Genomic DNA, 12,612 nt, shown 5'->3' on the forward strand with positions numbered 1-12,612 from the left:
ATTCTGCATTTCTGAAGTTCTTTGTCTCTCAGTCATCTGTCTCAGCTCCAGAGAACAGAATTATAACCCAAGCACTGAAGTTTCAGTGTGGACCATTCTTCAGAGATGAAATGCATGTAAGCTCCTTAAGGACAGGGATTTTTTTTGAGGTAGCCTTTTTTTGTATCCCCAGCATTCAGCACAGTGCCTGGAACATAGTGGGCACTCAATAAATGCTTTTTAATTGACAGACTTACCATGACAGTTGTCATTTTATTAACTAATGTTGCCCTATTTTTTTGTTGTGCTGTACAATTTAGTTTGTGTGTGTACACACCCACAATATGGTGGACAGAGGTCCTTGGAGACAGGAAGGCCTGGTTTTGATCGTTGCTTCTGACACATAACTGAACTTCTCAGTTATGAGTTATAAATGAGTTGCTTATTTGTATATATAGACAAAATTTCTACTCCTGGATGAAGTCACAGATTTGTACTAAAATTTGTACTAACCAATTTATATCTATTGCCTTGTGTTCTGATGGCAATATCAGCTCTTTAGTTGTAGGGTCTGTATTTTATTCACATTTTTTTCTATTATTTGATCTGTTCCTCTAGAAGATGCTCAGAAAAAAATATTAATTACTTGATTTGAGGTAAAAAAACATTGTGATTAAAAGCTTCTGAAATGTGAATTGTTAGCTTTAGGGCATTAGATGGCACTGTAAGAGAGGTTTAAAAACATGAAGCTATGATTACATCCTCTACTCATGTGCAAGGCAAACAGATCTTTTAAATTTATCATCTAATTCTTCTCTCTGCTTTCCCACAAAGAATTGTACTTGTTTTATGGGATTCGTTGGCATCTGCTAATTTGAGTAATAGAATGGAGGAATATTTGAATGAATAAGTCACTGTAAAGCCTATGCATTTCTCAGAATTCTCTTCTTGAAATTAAAATAAGCTTTACTATTTATTGAAATGCCAAGAGATCTTTCTGAAACCTTTCCAAGGGGAAAATAGACAGGTCCCTCTTAGTTAACTATGCAGGGAACACTTAATTACAACATTTGGAAAGTGCCCCTGAATGATCCTCTGATTATTGGGAACAACTGTGTAGTAGGAGAGAGGTCCACCTTCTTTCTGTCATTTGAGGATCCATAGAAGGAACTGGAAAATGTTTAACCTGGAGGTGAGGAAACTACTGATTGCTATCTTCAAGTGTCTGAAGGACCATCTCGTTTGTCCTATTTGGACCCAGAAGACAACATCAGAAGCAATGGGTAGAAGTCCCAAAGAAGCAAATTTAAGTTTGAAGTCAGGAAAAACTTGCTAATCATTGGAGTTGTCCAAAGGGGGAATGTGATGCCTCAGGAGTTGGGTTCTCTCATTGGAAGTCTTCACAGAGATCCTAGATGATCACTTATTGTTGTGTGGAGATTCTTTTCCTGGTATGGGTTGGACTATATTGATGCTAAGGTCCCTTCTAGTTCTGAGATTTTATAATTCTGTGCCCAGGGTTTGAACCCAGCAAATCTTACCCATCTTTCCTCATGGCTTCAGCCACTTTAGGAGAATTGAAGCTTTATCTTTGCAGGATCATAGAACGCCCTACATCTTGCTAATTGTTTTGGTGTTGGTCAGTTCTGGGCCCAGTTTACTTTAGAGCATTGACTCTAGGAATGCACAGTTTTAGCTTGTTTTTGTTAGATCTGGTATCCTAAGGATCTCAGATTCCAAAGTGTTTGGTAATTAGCTCCGCACTTTCATATGTCATGCTTGTTTTAAGCTCTGGTCCGGGAACCAGTGTACTTGTCCAAGTGAGATAGGTTCTATCTATTGTATCCCCCTAGAGAAGGGGTTGCCACTCTCTACAGAGTATGGAGTTCTACTAGTCTATTTGATTTTGGGGGAACTGGATGGATCCCAGTGTCTTAGGAAATTAAACAGAAAGAAACCCTAGACCCAAAGAGGGGAAATGACTTACTTGTTTAAGCATACATAGGCTTTGAGTAGAACTGAGATTTAAACCTCAGCTTCTGACTCCAAATGCAGTGCTCTTTCTGCCATATGTACAATGAGATGCAAAAGGGGACTCCTGAGACCTAACTGCTTGTCCTTCCCCCTATTCTTCCCAGAGAACTGACTCACAGTATTTTTTAAAGATAAAAAAAGAGACAAAAATCAATACAACTTCTCAGTATATTGGAAAAGTCAGAAAACACATGAGATGTGTAACATCTGTGAACTTCCCACTCCCACAAAGGGCTGTGTTGGGAGTGACCTCTTGTATATTTTCTTTCAAGCTTGATCTTTATAATTTTTCAATATTCATTTTTGATTGTGTGTATGTGTGTATTTCTGTGTGTGTGCATGTGTCTCTGTGTTTGTGTGCGTGCATGTATATGTGTGTTTGTGCACATATGTGTGTGTGTTTGTGCATGTGTGTACATGTGTGTTTGTGTATATTTGTGATTGTTCTCTCCTTTTACATTATTGTAGTCACTGTGTCTACAGTTTTCTTGGCTCTACTTTGCAGCAATTCATGTAGATCTTTCCATACTTCTCTATATTCATCCCATTCATCCATGAACTTGTTTAAAAAATATTTTGATAGCCATATTTTAGTATGTTTCCCTTTGACATCCTATGTGTCTCCTACTTGTTCAACCCCTGCTCCTAGAGGTACTTACCTAAATCTCAAGATTCTGAGGTTTTTTTCCCCAAATCTACCAGGAGAGGAAGCACTGCTGGGAAATGAAGGGCCCTAAATTATTTATTACAGAATTTCATAATGCTATGAGGCTTACTAAGTGTTTCCTTTATTCCTGTGTCTCTGTGTAAATGCCTTACAAACCACACTTTTATAAAAACCACTTTATCAGTTATTTGTGTAAAAGGTGTGAGTATGTTGTCTTTGCCTATGGAGCGTGTATCCACTTAGGTTTGTCTAAATGTGGCTTTTAGGGGGGCATAAATAGGCATCTCTAGAATCTCTTCCATCTACCCTTCTCCCTGAAAGACTTAGATTCCTGCCAGTAAAGGAGCAGGAAGTTGAGTCAGAGGTCGGTCATTCTTCTCCACTCAGAGAAAGGGCACTGGACAAGAATACTATATATCTGCCTCCTTAATTTTATGTGCCTAGGGGAAATCATTCTTAAATTTATGCTGTACTTCCAATCACTATTTTGCCCCAAGTTGCTCATCCAAGACTTGCTTTCTTTCCCATCAAATGCCAGTTTCACAATGAACACATGTAGGAAAAAAGCATTTATCCAATCTGATAGCAACAGAAATCAGAGAAGACATACAGGTAAGAATACATAGCAGACAAATGGAGTAAATGAGCTCTGCTATTGGAAGCAAAATATCTTAGCTCAACCAAGAGATATTATCTCAGATATCACTCAAGGGGAAATTTTCTGAAGTCTCTAGTGTAGTGAAGCTGGGGATAGAGACATGATTTAGATGCCGACTCCTCTATATGTCAGTTTCTTCTCAGACTCTTTCTCTCCCTTCAAGGACCTAAAATGATGTGTCTTCCCTCTCAAAGCTGGTAGCCAGAAGAGGAGCATCTGTATTCTCCCAAATTATCATTAATTCCACCCACCCCTCACTCAGACATAGAGTGTTGATGACACTTCTATTCAGTAACTCTTCCATTTTTCCTAGGTTGTGTTGATCAAGGTTGCCCATATTGTCTGGGTAATATCAGAGAATAAAGGTAACATTTTTTCTTAAGACATAGGTGAAGAACTCCATCTGGAGTCCTCCTAATATTAGAAATCTTCCTAACTCACAGTATAATTTGCTATGGGTCCCACATTCTGCTAGCTATGGAACTATGTTTCAAACCTACCTTTGTTCCCTTAAGTTTGACCCTCCTTTCAATTGGCAGTGGTAATGAAAATGTCGTTAGTGCTCCTAAAGTCTTCAGTTCTTGACCAGAACCACACAATCCCTAATAATTTATCACCCATTTCCTATTAGATATTTCTAATTGGATACCTCAGAGACATCTTAAACTTAATATTTCTATAACTTGACTCATTATCCCCCTCCTCCCCAAACCATTTCCTCTTTCAAATGTCTCTACCATCCTTCCAGGGTCTAAAGTTCATAACTTCAGCAGTATCCTTGACTTCTCATCCTCCCTCACTTCGCATATCCAGTCAGTTGCCAAATATTGCTGTTTCTTCATAACATCTCTCTTATCTGATCTTTTCTCTCCACTCATACAGCTACCACCTTAGTCTGGGATCTCATTTACTCTTTTTTTGTTGTTGTTGTTGAGGGGAAGGTAGGGCAATTGGGGTTAAGTGACTTGCCCAAGGTCACACAACTCATTCACTCTTGCCTAGATTATTACAGCAGCTTTCTAATTGAGCTGATAGAAGTCTCTCACTGCTCAAATTTATCCTACACACTGCTGCCAAAGTAATTTTCCTTAAGTGCAGATTTGACCATGTGATTCCCCTATTCAATCAAGTCTAGTGACTTCCTATTGTCTTTAGTATAAAATATAAACTCATCTATTTATCTCTCAAAGTCCTAAACAACTTGGCCCCACCCAACCTCTTCAGACTCTTTAGAAAGAGGAGATGGAGTATCATTAAGATGGAGTAATTAACGTTTCTCCTTCCACACTTTTCCATTCAGCTAACTCTCCTTTACCATGACACTCCATCTCTCATCATTTTGCCTTTACTACCTCTCATGCCTGGAATGCACTTATTCCTTTTTTTTTTTTTCGCCTTTTGGGGGTCAATTGGGGTTAAGTAACTTGCCCAAGGTTACACAGCTATTTTTTTTGTGTGTGTGTGTGGATGTTAAGTGTCTGAGGCCGGAACTGAACTCAGGTCCTCCTGACTCCGGGGCCGGCACTTTACTCACTGTGCCACCTAGCCTCCTGCATTTATTCTTTATCTCTGCATCATAGAGTCCTTTTCTTCTATAAGATCTGATGAAAACACTACCTTTTGCATGAAGCCTTTGTTGATTACTTACCTAACTGCTTGTATTCTCCTTTCCATGATACCACAATTCACTACTTTTGTATGTGTGTATTACATAGACATAATTTATCATAATTTGTTAACTTCATATTTGTGCTGCATATATTTTTATATGTGCTTTTTGTCTCTCCTAATGGAATGAAAGCTCATTGTAAGTAAGGATAATTTCATTGTACTTGAATCTCCAATGTCTAACACAATATCAGGCACATCACTGGCACTTCATAAATACTTAATGATTGATTGATTCTGCCTGTATTTTGCATTGGCTGGAATCCATTCCCTCCTCACCTCTATTGTTTAAAATTTTCAACCTCCTTCAAAACTATTCCTAAGTGTAAACTCCCACATGATGTCCTTTCTGATCTCTCATGCTGTTAGGGTCTACTTCTCCTATACAAATCACCTTGTATTTACTTAATATAGAATTTGCATCTGCTTATGAGTACGTATTAGTTACTGCAATTGACTATAAGCTTCCTAAGGTCAGAGAACTCTAGTATAGTATGACTCTAGTACTTAGTACAGTATGATTAGCAAATGGTAAGCACTTATATATGCTTGTTGATTCATTGATCAGTAACTTCTGGCAGTATCATCTGTCTCAATATAAATCACCAAGAGTAGGGGTGGCTAGGTGGCTCAGTGAACAGAGCACTGGCCCTGAAGTCAGGAGGACCTGAGTTCAAACCTGACCTCAGACACATAACCTTACTAGCCTTGTGACCTCAGGCAAGTCATTTAACTCCAACTGCCCTTCAAAAAAAAACCCCCACTAAAATAAATAAATAAATGCTTATAAAAAAAAGGGGTGGCTAGGTGGCACAGTGAGTAAAGCTCCAGCTTGGAGTCAGGAGGACCCAAGTTTGGTTCTGGCCTCAGACACTTAAGACCCACACAAAAAATCCAGCTGTGTAAACTTGGGCAAGTTACTTAACCCCAATTGCCTTCCAAAAGGCAAAAAAAAGGAAATCATCAAGAGCAGGAAGTTATTAGATTTGAAAAGTTCAAGACAAATAACCTATGGAGGCACTAGAGGTTTTTGGACTTCAACGTCTAACAGGTTCACTCTTGATCTGGTTGGACAGGAAGGACAGGAAAACAGCTTTGGAGGGGTTAATAATCTTACTTTATTCTAATCTAATCCTCTCAAAGGGGGTTGTTGATAATGTGAGCACCACTCTTACAGCATTCCCTGTAGGAATCACCCTTCTCACAGAGGCTGGTGAGTTCAACCCTAAGGATTCCCCACTTACTGACCAGTGCCCACTTGCTTTATAAGGCAACAGACAAAGAAGGCATATTGCCAGCAATAGCCTCACAAGTTTACATTATCTCACCATTATATTTCTGCACAGTTGCAGTGGATATTTGAAATTTTAAGCACAAATGTTTATATTATTTACCATTATGTAATGCTCTGCAAGCTTGGTGGAGATGTCTTGAACCATGATTATGAGAACTCATATCTAACACCTGGGAAAAGAGATTGTTATGGCTATGGATCCTGGAAACTAAACTACAAGAAAGAATAACAAAAATCCACCTTATACACACGAAAATTCACCTTACATACAAGTCTTGGGAAGCTATCCATACTCCAGAGCAAGACTAGAATTACATTTTGATCAGTGCAACTTAAGGTCAAGTTAGTTTTTGGCTTCAATGTTAAAGTATTGTCTCATGTTGTTACATTGGCTTCCATGTTATAGCATTGACTAATGTTGAATTTGCAGTTCATTAAAATGCTAAGGTTTCTTTAATGTCATTTTTTTTAGCAGATGCTGATTTCCATTAATATTTTCACTGATACTGGGTGCTGGGAAGCTGAGTCCCTCCTTTTGTGACTTCATCACAGGCTGAAGGACCTCTTCAGTCACATTGGGCTATTTCTTTCAGAGTCTAATGATATAATGGCATTGGCAGCACCCTTGACAACACTTGGTGCCTTGGCTCAAAAAAGAACATCCAGATGCCATCACAATAAGTGTTTGTCCTTAAAAAGAGGATTGAATTAATAAAAATGCTTGAAGTATAAAACATTATCTCTTAAGAGTGAGAAAGGAAACATCATGAGACAGGCTAGCAAATTTATTGGAGCTTTGTCAAAATGACACTTGAAACATGATGTGGATTTTTATTTCTCTATTTCTGGTTTGTCAGAAGACATGTTTCAAACACCTAAAGCAGGAATATCAATAGAATCAACAACAATGAGGGAAATGAGAAGGAAACACTATAAGCCAAAGAGGATATGGAAAAGTAATGAAGGAGACAATTTCATTTGTTAAACTCAGAGGTGGTTTTCAATGTTCTCATGGGTAGTAAAATCAGTGTGGAATTTTCCTTCTACCTCTTCTTGTCTATGACCAACTATTTTTTCTAGATCTGAAAGTCATGCATTTGTGGAATGAATTTTGGGCAAAACTTTAGTTTTCAGTTTTAGAAGTTGGAGTCAAGTCCTTTCACTTCTATAGCTAAAATGTCCCTTGTATCCATGTCTACCTTCCCATTCTCAATAATATCACTTTAGTTCAGGCCCTTACTGCTTTCTGCATGGATTATTGCAGTAGCGTCCTGACTGATTTATTTGACTCTCCTCATTCCATTCTATAGAGTAGCAGATTAATTTTCCTAAAGCAAAACTCTAATCATCTCACTCCCTTGTTTAAAAATCATTAATATCTCCCTTTTGTATACTAAATAAAGTTCAAATTTCTTTACCTTGTATATATAATTTGAATCGGCTTAGGGGAGCCATTCCATGGAAACTTCTCAGAGTTTCTAGTTTCAATATGATTAACTGCATGGGTCTACTTCTAGCTATTAGTGACCCTGTGCTGAAAGAACTTGATGTAACATGGTAGACCCAGAGAGATCCCTTCCTTGACCTCATGGCAGCAGCAGGAGGGACATGATCCTACATTGGTGAAAATAACGGATCCCTTCTGACTTGCTCTCTTGGCTTCAATTCTTTCATGCTGCAAGCAGTGTATTCTTTGTTTTGACTATCCTGTGTAAGGGGTGGGGAGTGGGTGGAGAAGAAGTAGTGCCCTTTTCCCTATCTTAAGACTTCTCCCAAGTGGAACATGGACTTGACTAGGACATTTTGCTCTTTGAGCCCTACTATCCTTTTCTGTTTCCTTTCCTGAGCAGATGACTAATCATTCTCAAGATTGACTTGTCCAAGTTTGGAGGCTATTTTATGAGTTTGAGAGGTCCAAAGGTTCTAGGTCCAGTGAGAAGAGGGTCCAATGGGAAGAGCAGTCAGTTGTGGCAGGGACAAGAATGGAAAGACCTTCTGTATCAGAGAGAATGACCACTAACCATAGGGTTGTCCAAACTTGTCTGCTTTACCTGAAGTCAGGACCTGGAGTTGTTTGCTGAATCCAGATGAAATGAAAACAACTGGGTTAGCAGTCCTACAAACTATTTTATGTTCTGATGAAGTTTAAGTTTTAAGTTCCAAATGGGTAGGTGACCTAGAAAGCATATAAGATTTTTGCTTTTCCAAATAATTCACACATCACTGTAGAAAGCATTATTAAAGGGATAACTTGAGAGTACTTACAAGGAGAAACATGATTATTAAAAGCTGATATGACTTCTTCAAGAACAGATGATGGCGGACCAACCTCACTTTCTCTTATGTATTTACAGAGTCAGGTAAATATGATGGAAACATAGCATATCTGAATCTGAGGAAAGTGTCTGACAAAATGACCCATGCTATCCTTGTGTATACAGTGTTAAGATATAGGCTGGATGATGTCACAGCTAGGTGGATTTAGAAGTAGCTAAATGACTGAATCCAAAGATTAGTCACTTGTGGGTCTACCTTAGCTTAGAGGGAAGTCTATAGTAGAGTCTCCCAAAGATATTAGGGTCATAGATGTTGAACAGTTCTCTAATTTTACTGATGAGATCTTTGATGGTATGGGATATTAAGTGACTTGGCCAAGAATACATAAGTAACACAGCATTAAATAGTCTTTTTCTTACACCTAGCCAAATCTGCCTCTCTGGAATTGCTAGCTTTTATTTTTTTAAGTTTTGCCTCCTGAGGTAAGATAAAATATGTCTAATACCCCTCTCTTTTGAGAGATGCTCAGATACCTAAAGTTAATTGTTTGGTTTCTTGTGAATCTTTTCTTCTACAGGCAGGATAAACACCTCCATTTATATCCCCCAGTCCTTTTATGGCATGGTTTTAATTTCTTTTAGCAGCCTGATTGCCTTCCTTTAAGCACTCTCCAGCTGGTTAACACCTTGCCTGAAATGTGACAACTAGAACTAACTAAACACAGTTCTCCATATGTGGCATGACCAGGGATTAATCCCTTGGGGCCTTCCTATTCCTAGGTATCAAGCCTCTCTCAACGTGATCTAAGGTCACAGTAGCTCTCTTGGCTGCCATGTAACAATGCACATGGACTGCTGTCTGAAAATGGCTCATTTGGCCTATATGTATAAAGTTGATTTTTAAGGCCTTGTGTAGGATTTTACATTTATTCCCATTTATCAAGTTTTCTCCAGAATGCCATCCAGAGTCATTTTGGATTCAGATGTTGTACCAGATGTTAACTATCCCTTGTAGTTCTGTGGTATTTGCAATGGTCAAAAATGGGCCCATTATATATCCATGTAAATTATTGATAGACTGACTCTAGAATGAGACAACTTGGGTTCATATCCTACCTCTGATAATAATTATGTTGATAATGCTTGAATTGAATTGAATGTATCACTGGAAGAACTATTTTTTCGTTATTATCAGAAAGAAGCTATAATTTCAAGAGTGGAATATCTAATAACAATAAGTTGTCCTCAATTCCATTTTCCATGTCTTTGGAGACAAAGTTGAAAACAATTGCCATTTTTCAACATGTTTTGGAATGGAGCTGTTTCTTTTTCTTATTTTCTAAAGTAGCTTCTGTTCTTTATAAAAATTATTTTCACTTTAGGCTGGAGGGGAGAAAAGACTTCCTGAAGTTGCTTACTTGAGGGCCATTTCCTGTTCAATGGCTGCTTTAAGTTACATCAAAGGACTTTAATTTGTAAAGCATATGTGAAAAGCCATGGAAGTTGAATTTTTGGATTAAAGATCAAAGGATTCACCCTACTGAAATAATGAATGGAATTATGGGAATCTGGCTTTCTTTTTCCACTCATTTCTTCTCCTGCATACATTGATTTTTCTTTCATTTAAGCCTGGCATAATTTTGTATGCTATAACTGAGAATATTGTTTTAAGTAGATCTGATTAAATTTCCCCAAACTATTTAATTCTGGAAAAAATTTTGAGATAATCATAAACATCAAGCTTAACTGGTATATATGCTTTACAGCATCATTCTATTTTTAAAAATCTCTTTTTTTTCAGTCTCCATCAACACTGAACCCCTGCTTGTACCCCTGTTCTTATTTCCCAGGTGGGAAAGGTATTACTATTTTTATTTTATAGATGAGGAAGCAAGTTCCTATAGGTGAGGGCACTTGCCCAAGGTTGTATAGTTAGTTATTGGCCAACCCAAGAATAGAAGTCTCCTAAACTTCTTAGTTTAGCATTTTCATAGAAAAACAACTGCCCATTGTACATTTCCAGCTGAATGACCTATAAGCATATTATATAATACTTCAAGGTATGCTATCTCATTTGAGTACCATGTTAGGTTTCACACGCAATAGATGGTGTAGGAATTCAGAGACTTTGACCGGGGAGGAAGGACTTCATGGAATAAAATCCTGTGAACTCAAGAAATAAGGAATCTCTTATCAGGAAATGTCCCTTCTTCCTAAGAGTCAGTAGTCTTTAATTCCAGTTCTGCAAGAAGCCTTTCCCAGTCCTCTTAATTGCCTTCCCTAAGTTTTTCCTAAGTATAGCCTGTTTGTACGTAGTTATTTACATGACTCCCTCATTGCATTGTGAGCTCCTTCAGGACAGGGACTGTCTTTTGTCTTTCTTCAGTATCTCCAGTGCTTTGCACAGTGCCTGGCACATAGAAGGTTCTTAAAAACATTTATTGACTGACCACAATTAACTTATTTAAAAACTCAGCTATCGCCATATTCGTATCTCATAAAATTCAATACCAATCTTAATTTTGTTTTTTTTTTGTTTGTTTGTTTGTTTGGTTTAGCAATAGGTGGGGTCCTAAGCATCTTTTGACCTAGAAAGTGATCCTGAACCAAAAATGTTTATTTCAGGGATACACCTAAATGTTTTCAGACTGAAGAGACTGTGTTCTAAAAGGCATTTAGAAAATACTTTTCAGTATTCTATGAAAACTCATTCTACTGTTTAGCAGCTTTTACTTTTCTTTAAGAAAGATAATTTTAGTTTTGTTAGTTTCATTCATTTTTTTGTCCTTTTTCATCTTTAGAGGTAGAACATGAACTGTTTGCTGGCCTTCTGCATGAAAACATTATAAAGATTATTAAGTAACCCCAGTATAAAACTTTTTTTGGGGGGGGCGGCTATCAGTGAAAGCATTTTGATGTCTCATTACCCTTCCTATGAAAAATAGAAAATAATTTCCTTGTAAAGTTCCATAGATTTTGCTTTGTTGAAGTATGTTGTAGAAATGCAATCTGTCAGAATCTTTAATAGTGCTGTAAACCTTTCTCCTATGCACACATCTGTTTTTTGTTCATCTTATAAGTTATTGTTCTACCTGGACTAAATTGTTTAACTCTTGGTAAAAGTCATATAAGTCCTGTCTTCACAGACATGATGGAGAGGTGTGGGCTAAGTGATAGCGCAAACAGGGATTTAGAACTAGCTTAATGACTGGACCTAAAGAGATGGCATTAATGGCTTGAGATCAACTTAGAGAGATGTCTCTAAGAGAATGCCTATTCCCTATGTTGCTTAATGTCCTCAACAGTGAATTAGATGATAGCATCAAAGATATATTTATCATATTTGTAGGTGACCAGAAATTATAAGAAATAATTAACACAAGATGAGGCTGTTGGTTGTAGAATGAGGACTTGGGGTCCAATATTGCTTTTGATGCTTATTACCTCTGGGACTTTGGAATGGGAGAATCACTTAACCTTCCAGGCCCTCAGTTTCTTCGTTTCCAAAATAAAATGGTTGGACTAGATAATCTCTGAGGTTCCTTTCAACTCTAGATCTAAGATGTTGTGCTCCTAAAGAATGGCAAAATCAGGAAATGACTTGATCTTAGAGTATCGGGCTGAATCAAATAAGATAAAATTTGATATACAAATATAAAAGCTCAACATGTGGTTTGAGGAAACCAACTTCACAAGTACAAAATGGAGAAAAATGGATAAGCAAATCTTCTACTGGAAAATAAAAAGCTGTGGGTTTAAGACTACAGTCTCAATCTGAGTCAACAGGGTACCCTATAAGCCACAATGAATAACATGATCTTAGACTGTAATAAGAGAAGCAAAGTATCCTAAATGACTCAGATAATGGCTCTGTAATGGTCTTCCAGCTCAAATCACACCTGGAGTATTGTGTTTACTTTTGGACATCATATTTTAGGAAGGAAATAGATATGCTGGAATGAGTCCAAAGGGTGACCACTAGGGTGAATGAATTGAAGAATATAGATATTATATAGGAATTGTGGAAAAGAGGTGA

This window comes from Petaurus breviceps, unplaced genomic scaffold (genome assembly GCF_028583685.1).
Source record: "Petaurus breviceps papuanus isolate PSGF00001 unplaced genomic scaffold, PetGlider_PUasm1.0 98, whole genome shotgun sequence".
Classification (NCBI taxonomy): Eukaryota; Metazoa; Chordata; class Mammalia; order Diprotodontia; family Petauridae; genus Petaurus; species Petaurus breviceps.